This window comes from Accipiter gentilis, chromosome 34, assembly GCF_929443795.1.
Source record: "Accipiter gentilis chromosome 34, bAccGen1.1, whole genome shotgun sequence".
Taxonomy (NCBI): domain Eukaryota; kingdom Metazoa; phylum Chordata; class Aves; order Accipitriformes; family Accipitridae; genus Astur; species Astur gentilis.
Window position 1 is genome coordinate 2,200,521 of NC_064913.1, and position 22,725 is coordinate 2,223,245.

Consider the following 22,725-nt stretch of genomic DNA (forward strand, 5'->3'; position numbering starts at 1 on the left):
CTAGAATTTGCAAGGATTAACTTTCCTCAGGACTCTGGTCTAGAACGTGAATTGCCATGGTATTTGCTCCTCTCCTGTATGGTTGCAAAGATAACCTTGAAACTGTGACGGCATCATCAACCAGTGCAGTAATGTCTTCCCGAGGCTGCAAACAGTCTGAATTTAGCCCAATAAACCACCTGTTCATATTCCAGGGGACCATGCATACACTGTGATTCTGTGGCTAGGGTATAAAATTTGTCTAAGAAAAAACAGGCAGTTCCTTTTTAGATAAAATATTTCCCCTTCTCCAACCCCTTCTCTCCAACACGTTTCCTCTTTTTCTGCCCTACCATGACCGCTGTGAATCTGCCCTTTTTTCAACCCTCTAGGAGCAACTTAGTTGGATTAAGCAGTCACTCCTTCAACCACCACAAAAGGAAGCAGGGTGTTAGAGATCCCATCTGCAGCTCTTCAGGCAGAAAGCTGTGCATGCAGGAGGCAGAACCGGGCAGCCCAAGGACCAGCTGGGAAGCCCCGGAGCTGCTGAAGCCGCCTAAAAGCAACATCTTCCCTTTGAACGAATGGAAGGGAAAGAAGGTGCTGAACAAAAATCAGCCAAGCCAAGACCCGAGGAGCAGAGCCTAGCCAAATGAGAGGTGTAATGTAATAAATTCTTCCTCTGTTATAACTTTTGTTGAGAAAAATCACCAGTTAGTTTCACTGCCAACTTTAGCAACAGTCAGCTGTCAATTGGCCATCATTGATTATCCATTCTGCTCTTGGTAACTCCTAAGACAGCTCTGCACAAGCCCAGGTCGGGTCTAGAAACAGTATGGGCCCTTCACAGGGAACTGTGCGTGCCTGGTAGGCATGATGCTAGCTCACTGTTTTTTCTTATTGTATGTCTTTATAGTCTAGTTTGGATATGTTTCGTATTGCTCTTCTTTTTTCTTCAAGCCAAGTGTTCACCTCTGTCTTCCCTGCCTCCATTTTGCTAGATAATTAGCAGCTATGTGAAGCATACTTATGGGATGAAGGTGAGCAAGAAGAGCTGGGAGCAAAGATTAAGGCCCCATTCTTTCACCTTAGAAACAGCATTTTGTTTCAGAAGAGCCCATGAGTGTTGCTATGGCACTTGGGGATTGTTCTTGTGCATTGGGTTCCACTGTGTGGAGCTTCTTTTAATTTTCTGACATTTTCAGTGAAGGGGCTAAACTATAAATTCTCAGATCCCTGAACTTTGCTCTTATTTTGTGGTTTGAGCTCATTTTATTGACTGATAATGATTTTATAATAAGAGAATTGTTTCACTCATTAGCAGTGCAGTGACTGCTGGAGGTCTGTGCCCAGCACAGATTACTTAATCCAAGCTGGCCAGATACTTAAATTTTAGTTGTTTCAAATGAAGACTGTTTTCACTGAGTTGGTTTCTGTTAATTTTCACTGCCCTCTGACAGCTGCTGCACCAGAGTTTCCTTTCTGTAATTAGTTATTGCAAATTTGTACATATGAAGAGTTTTGAAATATGAAAGGTAGCTGACACAGGTGCTGTTTGCACTGCCAAAGCGGTCAGCCCGGCGGGAAAGTGAGTGTAGCAGGGAGAATATGGGAGACCTTACAGAAGGTCTGTAAGGTCAGACCTTATCATCATACAGATGCCGTATGAAAAGTCATGGGATGTGGTGAAAGGCCTCCGAGCTGCGCAGCCATCACCCCCCAGCCGCCCACCACAACCACCCAACGCTCCTCGGGAACGGCTCCCTCGCGCTCTCTCAGACCCCTCTGTCATGAAGCCAAGCCTGTGGCCGTGCATTTACAGCCCCAATATACCACGGGTTGTGGCGAGTAGCGGACATGAAATGCTAGTGGCCAAGGGTAAGGCCGTGAAGCAGTGAGGCTGCCAGGTTGGTCCAGCCGTCGGAGCTTTTTTCTACCGAGACATCTCCAATAGACGAGTCACCACCCGCCAGCACAGCAAACGGGCGGACAGCCTTTCCGCTGGCAGCAACGGCTTAACCAGGGATCACCATTCCTTTCAACCGCTCGTTTGTGCCTCCACGAGACTCCCTCGGCAGGGTCAGCCAAACTCTGCGTGGCCACTCTGTGACCGATGTGGACTCACGAGAGTTCTCCCGGATTTCCCAAGGCAATTCACTGCACACACACCCCCAACAACAGCTTCACCAGCACCAGTCACAGGACAGTGCAGGGGAGCGAGAAGGCAAGGAGACAAAACGACCTGAAATTTAATTAAAGCCATCGCTGACAGCAAAGGCAACATCTGCGGACCCACCGCATCCACGCTGGCTACAGAACGACTGAGCCTCCCCTCGTACTTGTCTCTCTCTGCTGACTCCTGACAGAGCCTAGGAGACCTCCTCAGGCTGAACACCTAACTTTGAGATGGTTAAAGTCAGATTAAAAAACCCCACCCCAAACATCTCTGGGTCTTCAGTGTGAAAGCACCACATCCTGGTATCTTGTTTGCTAACCAGGCTATCAAACGCTTAATTTCTGATCACTCATCTCTCCTGTTGCCCCCTCACTACCAACTCTTTTTTTTCCCCCATCCTTTCAAATTGTATCTTGACCTTTTCATTTGCTCTTGTTTCTCTTGTACCTCTTTTCCCCTTTCTTTCATGTTTTTTATCTTCTCTTTTTTTTTTTTTCTCCTCTGGTTTCAGCTTTACGCTTCCGTACTTTGTTTTCAGTGAGCTGCTGCCTCGTGGGTTGTCACAGTAACACCTCGTATGTAATTAGCTCCTGTGCTCGTCGTTGTACTGTTGGGTAGAGATCTAATTGGCCTCTCAGTTTCCCTGCTACGACTCCGTGGCCAGGCCAAAGATGGCCTTGGTTGTCCCTTCCTCTTCGTGGTAGCCATTGTCCTCCTGAACCTCTCTTCACCCTCACCATCCACATGCTGTTGGTGAGGAAGGCTGGGAAGCAGCTGATGGAGACCCAGAACCAGCTGGCTTCCTGCTTTGGTAGCTAATCAAAAATCTGCATTCCTCAAATTTGGAGCCAGCAAGTCCGAAGCTGAGCTTCAGCAGTCGTGTGAGCATGTGGTTTTGGGCTGGCGTCACTCACTTTGGGGAGTTGCATGCACCAGAACCGCCCTTGGGCCACCGGCACCAAAACCTCCGAAAGATGGAAGCAGAAATAATTCTGAGAATTGAAGCAAGGGGTGGCTGGGAAGGAGAGGGGAGGAGGAACAGACATGCTCCTCGGTGTTTGCCAAGAGACAGCTTGCTGTTCAATCTGGTTTATAACCATTAGCTTATAAAGACGTACTTCTCAGCTCTGCTGTGCAGTAACACCGGAGAGTCAATGCTCTCCAAGTTGCGAAGGGCCTCTGCACAGCCTGTTGTAACCAAACAGTGCATTCGATACGTTTCCTGCAGGTATTGCCAGCCATAAAAAATATCCCAGATTGTTTAGGTCCATTAAAGAAAGCAATTACACTGTCTTCGTTCAGCCGGACTGGCAGGCCAGCACCATTGTAAAGGAAATTCATCTCCAGGATCCGCAAATGACAGAGCTGGCTCCCCTGTACGATAAAGCTTACTGCAGCAGCATTAGCTGCAGCACCTTTTGTTACATTCTGCTTACACTGTACAATATTGGGTAACTTGATATTTGTCCAAGTGACATTTAAATTTAAGTCCAGAAGAAAGCTGATCGTCATCTTTTGTGAAAACATTACGTGAGAATTTTAGACCCCTGTGTCACTTGATGTAAATCAGCTCTGTATATAAAAAGCTACGAAACTACCCTCAGACCCTGTAAGGGCGATAATTTTCACATAATTTTGGTGTGATTATTGTTCAGCCATTTATGTGTGACTATGATAAACATACTCCCTTGGAATTAGTCCATTTAAAAACACATTTCCATGATCAGCTTGCCCTTCTTAGCCCTTCTTGACCCCCACTTGGTAATTTCTTCTAAGTCATTTTAATCATGTTTTATCATTACAAGGCTTCTTAATAGGACAGTCTAGCCTTCCTTTCTCACTGCATGAAACACTGCTGCTGGAGCTTGATTTGCATGACCTAAATGATTTTTGCAATCACTGCTCTCCAGTTGTTTGTCCTGGAGGGACAGTGAAGGATTATACTGTTTTAAAAGCATTTCTATTTAGCAAATACCTCATTTGCAATAAGACATCAGCATTTACCACATTCATAATGCAGCTTGTCCTGCTAATAAATTTCATCTCTGCTTCAATTTCCTTGCTTCACAGAAGACCAGAGACAAAGATTGCATAATTGAGATCCACGAGCAGGTAATAATTCCTTACCCATTAGCCCTCCAACTGCAAAGCCGTAAGCTCGTTCAGAACAGTTAATCAGCAGCTTGCACCATCCATCCTATCACAAGGACCCCACAGGAGGACCATCACAGCCCCCTGCATAAAAAGGGAGGAAGACCACTCTGCTTGAAGTTCTGTCCCTCGTGCTACTGTTCCTTTCTGCCTCAGTTTCCCTTCATTTAAAAATAAAAGATTAAAAAAACTAGAGGCTTTTAGCACCACAAATACTTTGAAACTGAGGATGATATTTCTTCTATTTGAGGGACTGATCCAATCAATAGGAATCTCATTGTGGAATTAAATCACTCCTAGTTCAAGCCCATTTTGGGGAATGGGGAACAGAAACCCAGTGAGGTGAGGTGAAGGGATGGCGTTCAAGCCTTTTCCAGCTGCTCTCCCACATGGGCTGTTCTCAGTACCAACAGCTAACGAAGGTAATACTCGCTAGGCCAGGAGCTCTTAAGCTCATTTCCTTTGCTGCTACTACACAGATGCACTGAGGAAGAGCCCGGCGAGAGGAGGAAGGGTCTGAAGTTTCCCCATCACACTGTAGCTACGCAATACAAGAAGCACGATTTTCTTCATAGCAGTAAGCTGAATGAAAGTTTGAGTTGATTAATGACCATGGCAGAAAAAGAACCTGTAGTGAAAGCATTTATAAGTCACCATACACCTTCCAGTCCAGCAAAGGTTTCTTAAACGAACTACTTCATGCGGCAGTTGCTGTTAAAGGGAGGCATTCATCTTGCATTATTGATTTTGTTTATTCATACGGGTCTTCACAATAACCACCGATGTCATGTCAAAAGCAGCAATAACCAATTTCCACATCTTCTTGAAATAGCCTATATCTTTGTTAAAGCAGGATATGTCTCTGCCACGTTTCTGTAATGCCTAGGACATTGATATTGGACCTATTAGACCTCATCATAGTACAAGGAGTAATTATTTTATAATCCTTGTAAGAACAATATAACTCAATAGAATATTTCCTTTGCTCAGCTTCCATATCGAGATGACGCAACAGCATCCAGCTCCATAGTTCTTCCATAAAACGGGTCTGTTTCTGGCAAATGGAAAGAACTTCTTTGGGGAAACGTTTTTCTTTTCCATCTCTTTTTGAATCCGAAACAGCATCTCCCTCAAGACCATCAGCAGCCTAGAATATTGCTCCTCGGAGCAGAGCGCGCTTTCCTCCGCACTGCAGGCCTGCCTTTGTAGGGGATAAAAAAATCAGCTGAGCCAGCGGACACTTGTTGAATTCTGAGCATTCTCCATCACCCACCACAAGTGGTGAGGGCAGCTCGGCTGCTGGCCGCGGCAGGAGCGACACAGAAGGCGTATTAACAGAGTAGACCATAAGGCATCTTATCAGGTTACACAAACACTCACACACAAGTACACACACACACACACAGAGAAATAATAAAGGCCCAAGAGAGATAAAAGCAATTTATAAGGTTTCCACCTTGCGGTGCCACAGCAAGTGAGCAGATAGACAGCTCCCTAAAAGGTGGCAAATGGCCATAACTGGAAGTCTCGCTATTAGCAAGCTGTTTCTCTGCTAAATTTGGATTAAAGGGGGAATCACAAAATCTGTTGTTGAAAAGAGCAGAATCCCCTATAGAGCCAATAACACCCTCAGAGCAGGTGAGGTTCACAGTGAATTGATACAGCCCATGCAACAACAGGCAATGTGAGGTGTCATTTACAGAAAACCTAATATTTGGCAGATAACTTCAGGTCTGTTGGCTGAAGCAGAAAAAGCAATCAATACACGTTGGCAATATTTACTCACTTACAGTACTGCCAAATGTGAATTTGCGGGAGTGTATTGGCTGTTTTGAACTGGTCTTTGACTTTGTCTCTTCACAGACAAATGTGGACTGAAACTAGAATAATCTACATTACAGAGAAAGAGATATGGCAGGAATGCACAGGGTCACCCCTATTATTTGTTCTTGCCGTAAGAGTCACTGCTGAAAAAATTAGGTCAGATACAATTTCCAAAGGGATTAAGTGAGGTAAATCAGATTGATAACAGAATATGAGCCTGAAAAAACTCACTGTGTCAGACTTGATCACCCTCCTACCTGGAATAAAACCTAGATTTTTTAAAAATGGGAAGAGAAATTTTGGGTTTTAAAAGAACAAGCCCACATCTGGTACATTATCTGTTTCCAGCTGTCTCAGTCTCCCTTCCTCTCTCCCTTCAGGCAGTGGCTTTTAGATGCACCCCCTCAGAAATACAGACTGAGACATCAATAGTTATATGATGTGCTGCAAGTAAGGAATAACACCTACAAGATAGAAATGCACCCTACAGCAATAAAAAGTAGGACAAACATGACTTCTCCTTATTTAATTTGATTCACGATCGCTATTACAATCGAAGTGCTATGAAAATTTCACTGAAAAACAATAATAATTTCAAATATCAGGTCCTAATTAAGAGCAGCAGAAATGTCCCAGTAAGTCAAACTAACGATCCATCTCATCCAGTATTCTGTCTTCAGTGTGGGCAGTGGAAGATGTTGTTCATGGAGAGCATGTGAGCCTAGACACTTTCTGTGGTCCATTCTTCTCCACCTCCCAACAAGCAGAATTGCCATTTGAGGGATGTTAGATGGTACGTTGCTGCCTAGTGCTGTTAGCACGTTTACTGACTTTTTATCTGCAAATTTGCCTCATTTCTTTTTGTCTTGCTGATACCATCTGCCTCCCCAACCTCCCATATCGCTTGTGGAACACAACAAAGCCTTTCTACTCTCCATCCACGTCTTCGCAGGGAAGGCCCAGATGACTCCGAGAGACAGACCTTGGGCGATGAACGCCAACATGTGGATCCCTTCCTGGAACAACGTCTTCCTTCTCGTTCTGCAGAAGCCAAGAAATAGTTTGAAACTGAAGAGCTGGTTTCTGTGGGAGAGCAAAGGCAGGAGAGGAAAGTTAGCCATTTGCAAGTTGCCAACAGAAACAGGGCTCTCCTTTGGTCATACAGAATTCTAAAAAAATTAAGCAACAAGCCTGAGACATGGAACAAATCAAAGGAAAAACTAACTGTTGTTCTAGGGCTTCTGCTAGCATTTCTAATTGTGGAAATGAGAAAAACGTCAAGTGGAATCTCTTTGATACGGCTGCATTAAAGGATAACTTCCATTCCCTGGATACATGATCTAACTCCTAATGAAAGGTGTGTCCTGAAGGACAGAATTTGGCCTTATGTGAATCTAATGAACCCAACATCTTTAGCAGGCTTCTCAAATACTCCTTTGTTCTGCAAAGTGCTTTACTGTACTGTTTACATGAAAGAAGCTGCACCAAAAAAATTAGTCAGATTAAATGCTCTAGGGCCAGATTTCATCTGACCTTCCTGTGATACCCTAGTAAAAAAATTAAAGGAAGGTCTTGTACAGCAAGTACTTCTTTTTACTGCATGAAGCGGCAGGTCTGCTCCCTCACTGGGGGGCTCTGGTCAAACTTCCCTTTGCACTGGAGGAGATAATGAAAAGTTGAGGCCATCTGCATATTTGCCCCGCGTAGCAAAGCTAGGGAAGAATTAGTGCCCAAGGTGTAGCCTTACCTTTCAATAATAACTAGCTTATAAAAGGATTGTGGCTTTCCTTAAAACTGCATCTGCAGGGTGGAGCTGCTTGCAGACTGTGGGGTTGAAAGGCCTACAGGGACTGTTGATATAACTGTACAAAGTTGGAAAAAAAATAAAAATAAAATGAAGCTTTTAATGAATCACAAAGCTATACTGTCCCAAGCAGGTGATGAATTCTGAATAATTAAGAGCTTTGTTTCTCTTACAATGCAGATGTATTTATTTTTTTAATTTCCTGCAGTTGTACCGATAACACCTTATACTCCATCTGCTTCTTAATGACAAGGCTGCTTATGTCCCTAGAGGACTAAGTTCAAGACAAACAGAAGAACAGGCACCAGGCCTAGGAGGACCTATAGACACATAGCACTCTGGAAGAACTGCTGCTAGGTATGAGCTCTGTTGAAGAGCAGTGTAAAACAGATTGGGAGAATGACAGTAAGACAGACTTTGGAGGTGCTGTATGATCTGTGGGGAATGAAAAGTATTTTGGAGGCAATTTTTAATTTATTGGCAGAACTCTTTAAATGTGCATGGTAGAGAAGGAGGTGTGTTTTCTTCAGCTCAGTTAATAAATTAAGGTTCTGATTTACATGAACATTCATTACAAAGGACTGTTAACCTGTAGATATGGCCCAACTCTACTTATTGGCAAACCTGACGAGGACTGAAGTTAGCAGATCCCTGTGTCCCCTCACTCCTCACAATCACTAACCGCCGGCTTTAAAGCAGCTTTAAAACTGCTGACTACATCTCAGCAGCAGAGCAGCACAACCATAAGGCCAGGCAGAAGGAAATGCTGTTGCACAGCACACCGCGTAGCTGCTGGCTCTGACCCGGTTGGGCTGCCCCAGCTGGCTCGTGCCCTTGTGCCCGGCTTTGGGGACCCAGCCTGGGAAACTCCCTGCTGTGCCTTGCGTGGACATTTCCCGGGCACTGAGGAAGGCAACCAGATGGACCTCCATGGCTTCGTGGCCCTCACAGCAATGTCTCTGGACACGCACCCCGCAGGTTGCCCTGGTCCTCCCTGGAGAGGGGATGATCTCTAGCAGGACAGCGGGGGCGAGGGTCTCACCAGCCTCACCTCGCGGCGAGCACAACTTGTCTACAAGTGAGGGATGGACGTGCGGCACTAAATCCTGGGACCGCTTCAGGCACCTGGTCTGGTGGCTCCTCACTTGGCCACTGAGACTTACTGACTTCTAAAGGTCCAAAATAGACTACAGTGCCAGATGGGGGTCAGTAGACTGCCTCCAAATTGTGGCTGTGCCCCTCCCCATAACTCTGTATCTCACATGGTGTTTCTGCTGACAACTGTAACAGAAACGCAGGCACCTATCTCAACTCTCCCACGTATCAGAAGCCACCACTATTTGTTCACAAATGCTTTCCTCTGCCTTTCAGTTGAGAAACCCACATGAGAAGCCACATTTGCTATCCAGTTTAAGCACAAAGGGTCACAGATTTTTTTTCTGCAAACTACTTGAAAAATCTTTCTAAAATAAATGCAGTATAATGCAACAAGTTAGATGACACTAAGCTGTTTCCTTCAAGATGGATGCGTGGTATGAAAGGAAACATGAGTACAAGAACCAGAAAAGAACAGAAAAGAAATAGTGAAAAACTAACATGCAAAAATATTCAGGAACTGGAAAGAAGGCAATGTGTACAAAGAGGTACACTGGGAATCTTGCAGGACTCAAACAGCAACAGTAATATGACAAAGTGCTGCAAATAAGAGATGGAACCAAGGAATTTAAAGGGAAAAGATATAGTCCAAGAAGCAAGAGAGAGAAACTGATTTCTTTCTCTTTTCCTATGACTTGAATTCATGCTGATAAAACTGCAACTATTTAGTGCACAGCATTAGCGGCTAACCTTACTCTGAGTTTTCAAGTATTTTCAGACATGTAGTCAGGTTTCAGCTGAACAACAATTGAACAACTTCCAACACATGCACGGACAACAGGTCCATAAATGAGTATCAAAAGCACCAGGTACCCTCCAACACCCCCGATGCAACAGTTCTGGATGCTTGCTCTTCTACCTGTACAACATCTCCCATCTGTGCCAAAGGCAGGATACAGGACCAGACAGAACGTTGGTCTGATCTTGTAGGGTATTTCTTATGTGCTTGTGCTCTTAAATCCTTTCAGAAATGTTGTGTTAGATGACAGAGTAAACTTCAATTTAAGCTCACAACCCCACTCTCTTTCTGTTGCAGTGTCCTATGCTATAAATGTACTGAGGGCATTCGGGAAAGCTTCTGTCGCACATGGACAAAAGATTTGCAGGATGGCCACAACGGGCCACATTGCCAAGTTGTCTTCTGGTCCAGAGGAATCCTTTCAGCAGATCGACATCTCAGACTGATCATAGGGAAAACCTTCTGGACACAATACAGAACATGTGGAATGGAGAAACCCAGAAGAAATATTAGATTACTGTGACAGGACAGGAGAAAGAAAGAAATAAAGTTTTCACTACTTGAAATCTACCAGCCAGTTTCTTGCACCCCTTTTGGCTATCAATATAAATCCGAAAATTCCTGCTCTGCTCAAAAGAGCTGCTGGTTAATATGTATGCAGTTTTCATATAGGACTTTTTCCTTAGCATTGCTGAGTATCTTTGATTCTCATGTTAATACTTCATCAGCCAGTAGCAGAGGAGACGGCACCATTTTACACTTGGCCCACAGGTTCCAGTGTGAGTAAAGAGTACTCATCATCTCCTACCATTGCACCCAGTAATTATCTTTGGGGTAATTAGCATATGTATCCTGGAGATCTCCATCAAGACTCTTCTTTCTATTGTGGACTGTAACTATTAGGTTGGATCTCTGGCTGCCATGAACTGGCGTAGCACCCTTAATTAATATCTTTTCCTCTCCCTCTGAGCTGGGAGGAAGCCTTAGGAATAGATGTTGTTAAGGGATATTCAAGGCAGCTGTGAGCTGAAGATTTGAGTCTCTTAAAATCTGATTATGCATTCCTTGTGCACTCAGAGCTCTGTAAGTTTTAGTTTGGTCATAAATATGAGATCAGACCCTCGACTTGTTTAAATGAAGGAATATGTGTTGCATAGAATGCAGGTATCGTTAAACTGCTAAACTTTGCACTGACAGATGCATTTTTTTAGAGACTGAACAAACGATCTTCAGACCTTAAAACCTCACAGCCAATATCTATGATGCAAAAGTGCTTGCTCTGCCATCCTTCCAATTTTAATCAGTATAATTATAATGGATTACTTTGTATCATTTAAACAAGTTCACATAGCGTCATCTTGCAACTAAAATACCAGTGGCACTTCGCGGATCTATCTCAGCTTGAGAAAAGCTGAGGTTATTATTATTATTCCTCTTTCTCTGTTGTAGCTATGGCTTGTTTCGTTTTTGCTGCTAAAACATGACTACAGTCTATTGTGGCAGCGGACCCATGCACAACCTGGGGAGCGGGCGGTGGGAACAGGGAAGTCATGTCCCCGCTTCCTTTCAGTGATAAAAGCCTCAGGATAAAATGTCTGTAAAGCTGAGTGCTTCTGAATGAGCCGTTCAGAGGAGTGGAAGCAGGCTGGGATTGAAGTCTAACTATTTATCTCTTCCCACAGCAGATTTGTGAGTGTTCGCTCTGGAAAGAGGAGAGGCTTCAGAAGCCATCAATGTTCACAAACCACACTGTTAGAGCAGAAGTGTTAACGCCTTTCTGTGGCAATGCGTCGTCTTTGTAAAAAGTACAGTAACTTCTGCCTACAGATAAACGCTCACAACATGTATCTCTCAACTCATGGGGAATTTATTTGTAATAACAATGGGGTTTCTGTACCTTGTAACATTTCTCTAGATTAAAGTAAGGTATGAATTTTAATTATAATGACAATTCCAGGACAGCTACTTTTTCAGGCACACGTAATCCACTACAGTTATTTTGGTTAACTTTCTCTCTGCAGATAAGTACCACTAGTAATAGCTAGCATGTTGTTACAATCCTCTTATGATCTTTCTCATCATATACATTCATACACAGTTGTAATTCTTATTATTAAATAGCCCTATATAATAATTAAATGTGATAGGTATGTGTAAGTATATGTAGTATGTCGTTAAAATAATGTGTGTTGCATAAATAAATGGCAAATATTAGTGTATATGTATGTGCTTTGATACATATCTGCACAAGGCAGTGATGGATACTTTGACACAGGGTATGATATTTAGAGTTACATATGAATAAAAATTTGAAAAATAAAAAAAAGGAGCTATGTTAGTTCAAACTAAATTCCCTGGAGACAAAACAAGAGAGAAGATCTAAAGAAAAGTAGTGTATAAGATGTAGCCTAGACATAGATTCTGATGGCAAGTCAGTGCTATAGGTACTCTGTCAATATCCAAACTGTTAGTGATAAAGTATTTTTGAGGACAGATTAACATAAAACTACCCAAAAGGGGGAAAAAAAGTAATCAACAATCAAACTATATTTTCCTTTCTTTCCCTCACAGAATGACTTTGATTTTTACTGTATTCAGATAGATCCTAACATCCAGGAACAGCCACCAGGCCACTTGTTATTCATGGGGAAATAAAACAGAACTTCGTCTTTCAGTAAATGAAACAGGAACATCTGATATTGCCAGTATAACATCAGCACCTTCTATTTCATTTGGATGCAATTAATCTGGAAGTATGGTATGGTCCCAGGAAACCAATCTTTCCCTAGTTTTACACAGCAGAAATAGATGTCATTTACTGGAATAGTGGCCTCACTTATGTGGGACAGAGCTTCCAGTTGGAGTTTCCAAGCACCTCAACACTTCTGCTTTGCCAGGCTTCCTGTAGGGTATATCCCCATTTTCTGTGCTGGCAGTTACAGGAGCGATGAACTCCAGGTGGAGTGACATGGGGTGCACAGCCTCGGAACTTGAGCAGGGGGAAAACTGCAGGATGTCTAGATGAAGATTTGGGTGGCATATGCAGGAGGACAAAATGGTGGGTGTGTAAAAAGGAGCAAACACACACTGAAGATGTGAAGCCGAGAAGCAAAGAGGGTCATCTTCAAAACACCCCTTGTCCGCAACACACGGAGAGGACAACCGCAAGCTCTCCTGCTCCAGGGGAGTTACTGGCCAGTTTTGAATCCATGTGGTGGCCCTGTAGAAGCTCCTCACTCCCTAGATCTGCTCTCTGTCACGACTGCAAACATGAGGATGGCAGCTTGTTTCAAAAAGCTGCTTAATCGGGGAGTGAAGATACCTACTGGGATGCTCTGTTGAGTGCTGCACCTTCTCTGTGCCACCCTTAGCTGCTAGCCATCACCCAGGCATAAATAAATGTCCTTTACTGTCTCTGCATGAGATATTCAAACACACAAAAAGGTAGGTAACCCCCTAGCCTATAAAACTGCTGTGAATATATTGACATTTAACTATTGTGATTTAATCAAGATTTGCAAGTACGTTAGAATGAGTAAGTGATACACTCAGTGTCAATTCAAACAAGAGGATGACACAGCACCGAGTTGATACTAGCCAAAGATATTTCTTGATGATCTGAAAACCACACCTATCTACTGCTGATGCATGGGGCAAATCATTTCTGTAGGCTCAAACAATTAGAGATAGCCTTCTGAATGATGTTTATCTAATGCTGCTTTCTTCACAGTAAAGACTGTTAATGCAGCAGTTGAGCAACTCCAGGAAGGCACAGTTATCCTGAGATAATCAGGAGCCTGAGGGCTCAGAGGCAGTCATCTGTGTTCTCTGCCCCAATTTCATCGGTATATTAAATTAAAAAAAAAAAAAAAAATCTGTATGTTAATACATCATGAAGGTCAAACATTTCATTGCAAAGAAGTGTGGAAATCCAAAAATAGGATTCCCAGAGCAATCCTAACAGTATGTTTACATGTATATAGCTACGGTGCATTTTCCCAAATATTATTACTGCTGTCACTCAAAACCTATTAGAAATGTGGACAAATTATTAGGAAACTGATGTCTCAAAAATTGCGTATTTGTTTATTTGCCTCCATGTGTATGTTTATGAAGTGTGTGGGTAAGCAAATAACCAATTAGTTCAATTTCACTTTAGACATGTATTTAACAATATTCTTTGAAGAATTTTGTAATTTCTTTATATATTATGTGATTGCGTATATAGGAGGGCAGAATTAAGGTTGATCTGTCCATCTTACAAATTCCATGTAACTACATGGAATCTATTTTATGTGGCACTGGTACCAAACCACAGGACGCTGGGTAGATGATATGTTTTTAACTGTCCTTCAGGGAAATGACAGTTTCCATATAGGTTCATCTGGCAAGCTTTTCGCCACTGATATACTCTGAAAGAAAATGGGCTTGAGACTTATTAGTGGTGTTTAGGATTTCTAATTATGGGCCAAGCCGCCTTGGAAATACACTAACAAACCTGAAATGAGCTGTAACGAGCTGACAGGCATCTATATGACAGAATGGTTCATGACTCTGTTGTGAATAGCTAGCTTATTACGGAACGTTTAAAAAATACATCTCCAGAGTGTGACTTGGACAAGTACATGCACAGCCTTTCAACATGGGTGTCATGAATGTATGTACATGGCAAGGAGTCATGACTGACTGTCCTCCCTACACTGCAATCTGACAGAGCCATCTAATCACACTCTGGCTAGCTGAGCAGAAATCCTGAGTATGGAAAATGCTGAGAATTACTGGCCCAGTGAATTGATGACACTCGGTATTCTCTGTACATTAAAGAATGTGGGCAGCTCTGTTCACTTTCTGGAGTCCATGTGCCCGTATACTGCAATCCCCACACACGCTGCCTTCACAAACAGCCTAAACCATGCACAGAATGTTCCTGGGAACTAAAATACGACGTTATGCCTGGAACAGAGCAGATACAGGGAAAGCAGGACATGGGCCAACCTGGGAAAGTCTGAAGCGCCTCAGAACTTCTTCTATAAAAGGAAGGATTCCCTCCTGAGGGCTTTTCCTCCATTACTGAATGCCCAAAGACAGACAAAAAAAACTCACTTAAAGGATAAAAAGCTATTCGCAAGAACTGGCTAGAAAATGACTGTTATCTCCAAGGCACTGCTCTTTCTCTGAATCCACTGTTATATACCAAAACTGTTAAATAACATTGTGCTAATCTAAGAGTCTAAGAGTGTTTTCAGGAAAAAAAGCTGCAGTCCTCTCTTTTTATATCATTGAAGGAGCATAAAGAAATAAAGTAAGAGTAAATGCTGATCTCTGAGCATAGATTTCAGTATTGTAGTGGAAGAAAGGAAATCTAAAGACTATCTTGAAGTTGATTATATCACACAACCCCACCCCAGAACTAACTTGCAATCTTTAAACTGCTGTGTTAAAGCAAAAGGGAGACAAGAGAAAAGATAAAGATTAGAAGAAGGAAGGAGGAGGAGGAAAGTTGCTGTTTTATAAAATAATGGAATAATATGTAATAAAGCTTAGACAAAATTATATGAGTTAGAGAAAGACGGCATGAAATCCATTACTGCAAACCATTGTGTCCTCACTGGAGTTTGAAACTCCCATAATTTTTTCATTTTTTAAGGAAAAGGAAGAATGGAAGGAAAAGGAAAAATGTAGAAAACAACAAGAGTTAGGAAAAGCAGGGAGCAAAACTAACAACTCAAGTGAAAATATAATTTTTAAAAAATAGAATTTTTATTTTATATTACATAATTAAAATCATGGCCCTCTGTCTTCTTTCACTTGAACCGAATTTGGAAATGCCACATGGCACACAAAACAGACTGCACAAATGGCATAGCCAGTGGAGTATCACCTTAGCACGTGAAACACAGCACCAGGGCAACAGGAGTATCACCTTCACGCAAGGAAACGCAACACCAGGGCAACAGCTTCCATTCCGTCCTTATCTTTGGTAGTGATTCACAGGGCTCCTCTTCACTCAGCCTCCTCTGAATGTTAAAATACTGTCTATAGCTCAAATTAGAATATATTTTTTGCTGCTCGAGGATGTAATAGAAGATTCTGTGTAGTACAGAGGTAGTTAAAAGGCTTGGGACCTTGAAGCAATTCTGAATTTGTAAGAAAGGTTTGGAGAGGACAGCATTTTCATTTCAAATGCGTATTTTTATTGATAAAAATTGAATATAACAACACAGACATCTCACGGGAATAGGATATTATGAAATCTTCAATTTGAAGTTCAGCAGAACTGCATAGTAGTTAAATGAAAGTATTCATAAAATAAATCTATTACACAAATAATCTATTCAGAACCTCAGGCCAGTTAAGGAACAAGAAGGGATTTGACCCGAGTCCTTCTGAAAGTGACAGCAGAAAGGGGCAAATGTGTTGTAGGCCTACTAGCTGATAAACCAGGCTAAAATGAAACAAGCAAGCTGCAAAGAGTATGGCGAGAGGGAGCAAGAGGATGCAGAGCAGGACACCAGCATGTCTCTGCACAGCTCCGATGCCACCGATCTGACATGAAAAAGCATCAAAACTTTTCCAGATCAGACTGTGAGCCCTGGCCTGTGGCAGATGTAGCAATTTACTTGGAGATGGTTTGAATACATGCACTCATCCAAAATCAGCATAATAGTCAACATTTTCCTCTTTTTACCTTGGTTATTTGGGGGATACAGTTTCACTAAAATACCGCCTCCCAACTAAAATACACAGTTGAATTAGTGCTAAACACTGTAATAAAATGGTTGTTTGAGGGGTTTGCCATTTACTGACTCATTAAGAAAGAAGTAAAACAAAGAAATTTTTATCAGCTAAAAACCCACAACGCATTTGTTTTGCAAAAAAGATTAATGAAAAGGAAAAAAAAATCCTGCTTTTTGGCTAGCTTTAAAAGGCAAGGAACATGTGTATTCCTTGGTGTAGACTTTAACAATCCTCATTAAGACCTCTCTCCTGATTGTAGTTTCAGCAACAGCTTCCATAGCCAGAGGAAAGATATGGCAGAACAAGGCCATGTCTACAAAGAAAGCTAAGGAGAAAATGATCTCACACAGTTAGGAAATAAATTCTCCTTTCTGTGCTGTACGTTTTGTTCTTCTAACCAAACTGAGTACCAAAACTAAGGAACTGTTAATGTAACTAATGATTTCCCCGTGAATGCTTTTGGCCCATTGTGTTAAGGCTTGATTCTGAAGTGGACAGAAACGAAAGGAAGCAAAAAAATCATATCTATAGCTATATTTCAGTGTAAATTGCTATGTTAATTGGGATATAATTCTGCTGCTGGGGGAAGCAGGACAAAAAACACAGAGTATTTTTAGACCTGTCATCATTAAATATACTTGCTCCTGTCTTAATATTGACATAAACCAGAAGTGAATATATATTTTAAATGCAAGTATTGCTAAACGTTGCACATTCCTCAAGGGCTGAATTTAAGTCCTGCTATAAAGCTTATTAAAATCAACGGTAGCTTTTCCTCTGTCTCCAGCAGAGTTTGAATCTGGATATAAATGAGTATTCTAAAGAAGAGTAACAATGCAAAATCAAAAACCAAAGAACAAAAGAAAGGTACAACAGTTAAAATGTTGGTACTGACATTCAGTTATAATTATAAACACTCTTTTCCCAAGTCAAAATTCTGTACTTTCATGTTCTGGTAAAGCAGAGTCAAAAGCACCCACTTCCCATACACTTGATTGGGACTACCACTAAGATCCCAGTACTATCTTTGCTCAGGCTATTCTATTCTGCTCAATGCATTATTCTAAAGTATATGGTAACAGAGTGAAGAAGGACATTCTCAGGAAGAGCACAGAATTATAAATGGGGGAAACTAAACATCAGTTTAGAACTTTATACTGCAGTGTTATCTAAACTGTGAATACATCAGTCATCATCATCACTTAACTGCCATTGTACCCAGTCCTTTCATGGAAGACTTTGAAGAACTATCCAGGTATCACAGGAGCTGGTGATTCAGAAGGTAGTAATCTTCTTTGTGCATCATGTGCTGCTAAAAGTGTTCTCCTGAAAAAGCAGGGAAGTAAAACTTCTGAAGCTTTGAAATTGTTAAAACACGTGTGACTCTTTTTTTGAGAGAGAAGTGTTCACCCATATCCTGGACAGATTCTGCTCTAGGTAATGACATTCCCTCTCTAGTTCCAATTGGATACATTATTCTTCATTTACTCTTTTAAAACACTTAACGTTGCTGTGTTGCTCTGACAATCTTGCTCCTTATCTGATCAGCTGGTTGTCCAATGCAATTTGAAATATCTTTTCAACACAGGATAAAATAAAGTAGGCTTTTCCTTTTACCAAATTAATCCTTATTTTTAAGAGTTTAAATTCCAGAGCTCAGGGCACTTTCTTGAATCTCTCTGCAATTCAGAGTACTGTGCTTTCACAACAGCCGTGTTGTGAAACAGCTATTCCTTGCTTTATCTGACGTAACTGCAGTGATATAGAAGTAGTCTCTCAAAGACAGGAGAAAATAGATTAAAAAATGAGACCCCTGTAAATAAATGCTAACATTTACAATTTAAATTGCAGTAGGTCCATTGCCTGTTCTTCCCCAGCTTAGAAAAACAAAGGTAAATCTTGCTCCTCAAAGCAGTTATCACAAGCTAGGGAAGGAGACAAATCACAAGAAAAAGGGAGTGCTGTATTATAGGAACAAATAGTAGGATTTGGGCCAACAGCAGGGAGAAGTGTCAGCCCAGTAAGAGATACTGGCAGGTAAACTGGAAGAGTCATGGAACATCCCTAAGCGATAGGAAAAAGCATTAATTCAAGATAGTTTGGAGGAGGAAGAGGAGCAGAGGATTTTCCTCAACAATGAGGTAAACATATGGAAAGTGAAAAAGGCTTGGGAAAAAAAAAATCTTGGGAGTTCAAGTTTCAGCTGAGCTTGTGATTAAACCCCTGTTTAAACAACTTTGATTAGTAAATGGCAATACATCACGAAGATGCAATGAAGAGAGGTTAAGATGCAGAACTGTATAATGGAAGCTATGTCAGAAATGAAGGTGATAAACTAGTTATCAGTGTAAAAATCTCAGGCTGAAGCTGTATCAACAGATATGAAGGCACAGAGAAATTGCATCGAGTTTGCAGGGGAAGACACGTCTCTGAAATGTCTCAAGGAACTATTCAGGCAGGCAGGTATTCCCACTCTACATGACTAAATCTTCTGAGTATGGAGAAATATCAAACGAAAATCATGTTGAAGGATAAAAAATGCTGAAGATACCTCACACATCTATGTCTCAGAAATAAGAGACATTCTTCTTTAGTGTTGGAGATGATGTCTCCTTATTGCTCTCATGATCCAAAGCACATTCTGATCTAGTAAACACTCTCTTGCTGGAACAACCAAGTCTCTGAGCTAAGAATCGATGTCTTTCAGTCCATTCACCAGAAAAGACGAGAACTTTGCTTCCTCTCTGAAAGCAAAGCAACCTCCTAGATTAACCGAATGACATTTCTTTTCCCTTCAGGACAAATTTCTAGAAAAGTTCACAGCTAGTTGGCATGCAGCCAGCACAACATTCCCTGGCACCACATGCCCATTAAACTTCAGAGTTTGCTGGCACAAGCCAGCTCTGCATTCTGTCCCAGAGATGGCTGTATTTCAGCAGTAATGAAACTGCAATACACATAGAGCCACATTCTTCGCTCCAACACCTGTGTAGCCCCAGTTAAAACAATGCAGGCAAAGTTAGAAAAATTGTATGGAGGTGACCAAAGGCCACCCTGTCAAGCTTTTATTAAAGCATCATTTAAAAAAATATTCCTTTGTTTTCCCCAAATAACCTATCAACTCCCCCTTGCCCCCACTAATTCCACAGTGCTTTTTAACAAGATGCGTCACTGTTTTCTTCCTCTTCTTCCATCAGAGGGGATCTTCCATGTTCCCTTGTAGCTGTTCCTCACAACAGACATGACATTACCAGACATCTCACCCTGTTAGTGATAAGCAGGCTGAATTAGCTCCAGCTAAGCACTGGTCATTGAAATAGGAGGGTTTTGAAGTACAGGCAGGCAACTGGTAAATTGGGAGACAGAAGTTACAGCCCAAAGGACAAGTGGTACGGTGCTTCGGAAAGGTCTATTTGTCAGTAAGGTTTAGGGGCACAAGCAGGTCTCTTCTGGTTTTTTTGTTCGGTGAGCAGGCAGCTAGCTATTTGACCTCCTTCTTTTAAAAACTCCAGGTCAGTGCTGGGTGCAGGCAGACCCTCTAAGGAAAGCGGATGCGTCTGTGTTGTTCCTATCCAACACAACAGCACTTTGGCCCTATCTCCCTCATTTCTTCCATATTCCCAGTTCTCTGGGGAGTTGCTCTATCATAGGAGCACCTCTGCACTGGCACAGTTGCTTGAGTAACCATCAGCGAGCAGCTCAGGCACATGTGAAAAGCTTAGCAAGCTGAGCAGAACAAGCCCTGTGGAGTACCAGGTGAGTATGCTTAACAAGCGCACCAATTTCTATTCGCCAGTCACACTGATATGAGTAAAGCTGGTTTACGAATTGCGCTGAGGATTAGCTAGATGATTCATAGGAAAATCCAAACTTAAGGGCCCGATTTACATTCAAAGTATGTGGCTGAGAGAGTTCGGAAAAGGGAACACTCCGTCTCTTGCTCAGAATGGATCCTAATTGCCTATTTCTTCTAGTTACAGTGATCAATCTCCAAACACGTCTATATTAAGTAAACCATATGTGTATATACATGTATATACACTTCTTCTAAAATACTGAGTTTCAGATTCCCCTGTATGAAACTCAGAACGCCAAGATCTGCTCATGGGAGATTCACTCAGACTCCCAGAGGCCCCTTCCTGTTTTCTTGTTGTATAGCAAAGAGCAGTATTTGCCCCACTGCCTATAAAACACAGGGCAATTAAAGGCACACTGTAAAATATTATTACGGTAATGGCACACATCTGTTCCTGGAACACTGCTTGTTATTTGTGATTAATCTAGTTCACTGAAGAAAGTTGTGAGGGCAGAGGATATATCTTTCTTTTTGTTCCTTGCCTCTGAATATTTCTGGGTGCTGATAATAATACCTACTGACAGAAAAGACTAAAGAAACAGAAATGTTTTTTAATCTGGTGAGTAAACACGCTATACAGCTAATAACTGCATGAGATGCTCTTATGATTTTTACTTGAGAGGCTGTATTTTATCTATTTTGCCATCTCTCATTAATGATTTTTGCCCCGCACAGGACGCCCCGCTGAGAAAGGACTGGTTTCTATGTACTTGATTTCTCACAACCTGAGCTCTCTTGCATTATCCGTCATTTACAGGGATTCATTATCAAAGTACTGCACAAGGGTTTAAGCTGTAAAACACCAAGAGATTTGTCTGGACTTTGGAAGAGATTTTATGACGTTTGGGATTTGGGAGCAACACTCTAAAAGAAAAATATTTTTTAAATGCGTCACTTTCTGGATGCCCTGAATCTAGATGAAGCTTCTCTTACCAAGCGCAGTTCATTTCACCGGTCATTCTTTGACTCCGTTTCCTCTAAGCTCTAGCATCTCCCACACAATTCATTTGAAGCTGTACGGTCTCCAAACACCTATGGCAAGGAACTCTCCATCATGCAACTTGGGGAAATGTAATCTCTCTTTTTTTTATCCCTTTTCTATCTCTGTGCTACAAACAGAAAGCCTGTGCTTCCTCCACACCCACTCTCCTTGCCAGAAGCCTCACTGCAACTTCCTGTCAGTTTTACACTCTGCTGTGGACTTCCTCTGGGCAAAAGTTTTATCTGAACGTACCACGTTAACTATTTGCTTACTAAGTGTTTCCTAGTAACGTAAATGCTCATTTATTTTTAACCTTTATCAGTTAAACCCTTTGTAACTGGAAAATACTAGTGACACTAGGGAAAAAAGTGCCTATGTCACTTAGGACTGAAATAAGCGAAAGGCTAAGATATACCATAATTATTTGCAGGCAATGGGCATCCTGCTTTTACAGCAGGGCTAATGATAGGCTGTTCACATCCAAAGGTGTAATAAACCACGTAAAAAGAGCAGCACGTTGCATTTCTAAAACACACTTCAACGGTGGATCTCTGACCCCTTTTAGACTGCCCTGGCTTTTACGTTTCCAGCTCTTGATGTTCTAAATCAACTTAAAACCAACCATCATGTCCTTTTGACCTGTCTTTGAGCTATAGCTAACCCAGGGCTTGCAAGAACTTGGGAAGAGAGGGACTGCATTACCCCAAGAACTTGGAGAGAAAGGGACGTCGGTTATCCCGATGGACGCGCTGCTGTGGAGCACGAGGCGTCTTTGGGAACATCTAACAGGGCTGGCGACAGGGTTACAGATCACGGGCCTGGTACCGCAAGGCAACCCTGGGCTCCGCACTCTGGCTTTCACACATTTTTCCAGCCCCTCAAACAGCACATCTTGCCCGTGCTCCATCCCCCCCAGCCCAAAAATCTCCCAAGCCGAAAGCAGGACCGTGTGGATGAAGGCCCACGCGTCCCGTGGGCCGCCTCTCCCTCCCTCCCTCCCTCCCTCGCTGCCACCACAGGCGGCGGCGGCGGGCCGGGGGCAGGCCGCAGAGCCGCAGGACGGGCGGCCCGGCCCTCCCTAGCGGGGTTTCCAGTCAGGGCAGCGCCCGACCATCCCTTCCTACCCACCACCAGCCGCTCCGCGCCGGGGCTGTGTGTCAAGTGCCGCCCCTCACCACCGCCCAGCCGGTCGCACCGACATGGGGCCCGCCGGGCCGACAGAGCGAGCGCGAGGCTGAGGGGAGGTGGCGGGGGGGGGGGGGGAGGGGGGAAAGATGGGAGGGGGGAGGGGCGGCCGCGCGGCGCCGTGCCCCGCGCCTGC

General features: G+C 42.7%; 1 long non-coding RNA gene across 3 annotated transcripts; it reads right to left on the reverse strand.

Annotated features, from left to right (window-relative positions):
- Positions 1–658: 658 nt before the first annotated feature.
- On the reverse strand, positions 659–22,654 carry LOC126034478 (uncharacterized). Of its 3 annotated transcripts, XR_007504640.1 has the most exons (5): positions 21,356–22,654; positions 19,118–19,310; positions 15,710–17,892; positions 7,878–7,992; positions 659–7,213 (listed from the first exon to the last, which is right to left on the reverse strand). It is a non-coding gene; the product is annotated as an uncharacterized LOC126034478 (long non-coding RNA). The 3 variants fall into 3 exon arrangements; XR_007504638.1 differs by lacking the exon at positions 19,118–19,310; XR_007504639.1 differs by lacking the exons at positions 7,878–7,992; positions 19,118–19,310.
- Between the last annotated feature and the right edge of the window lie 71 nt (positions 22,655–22,725).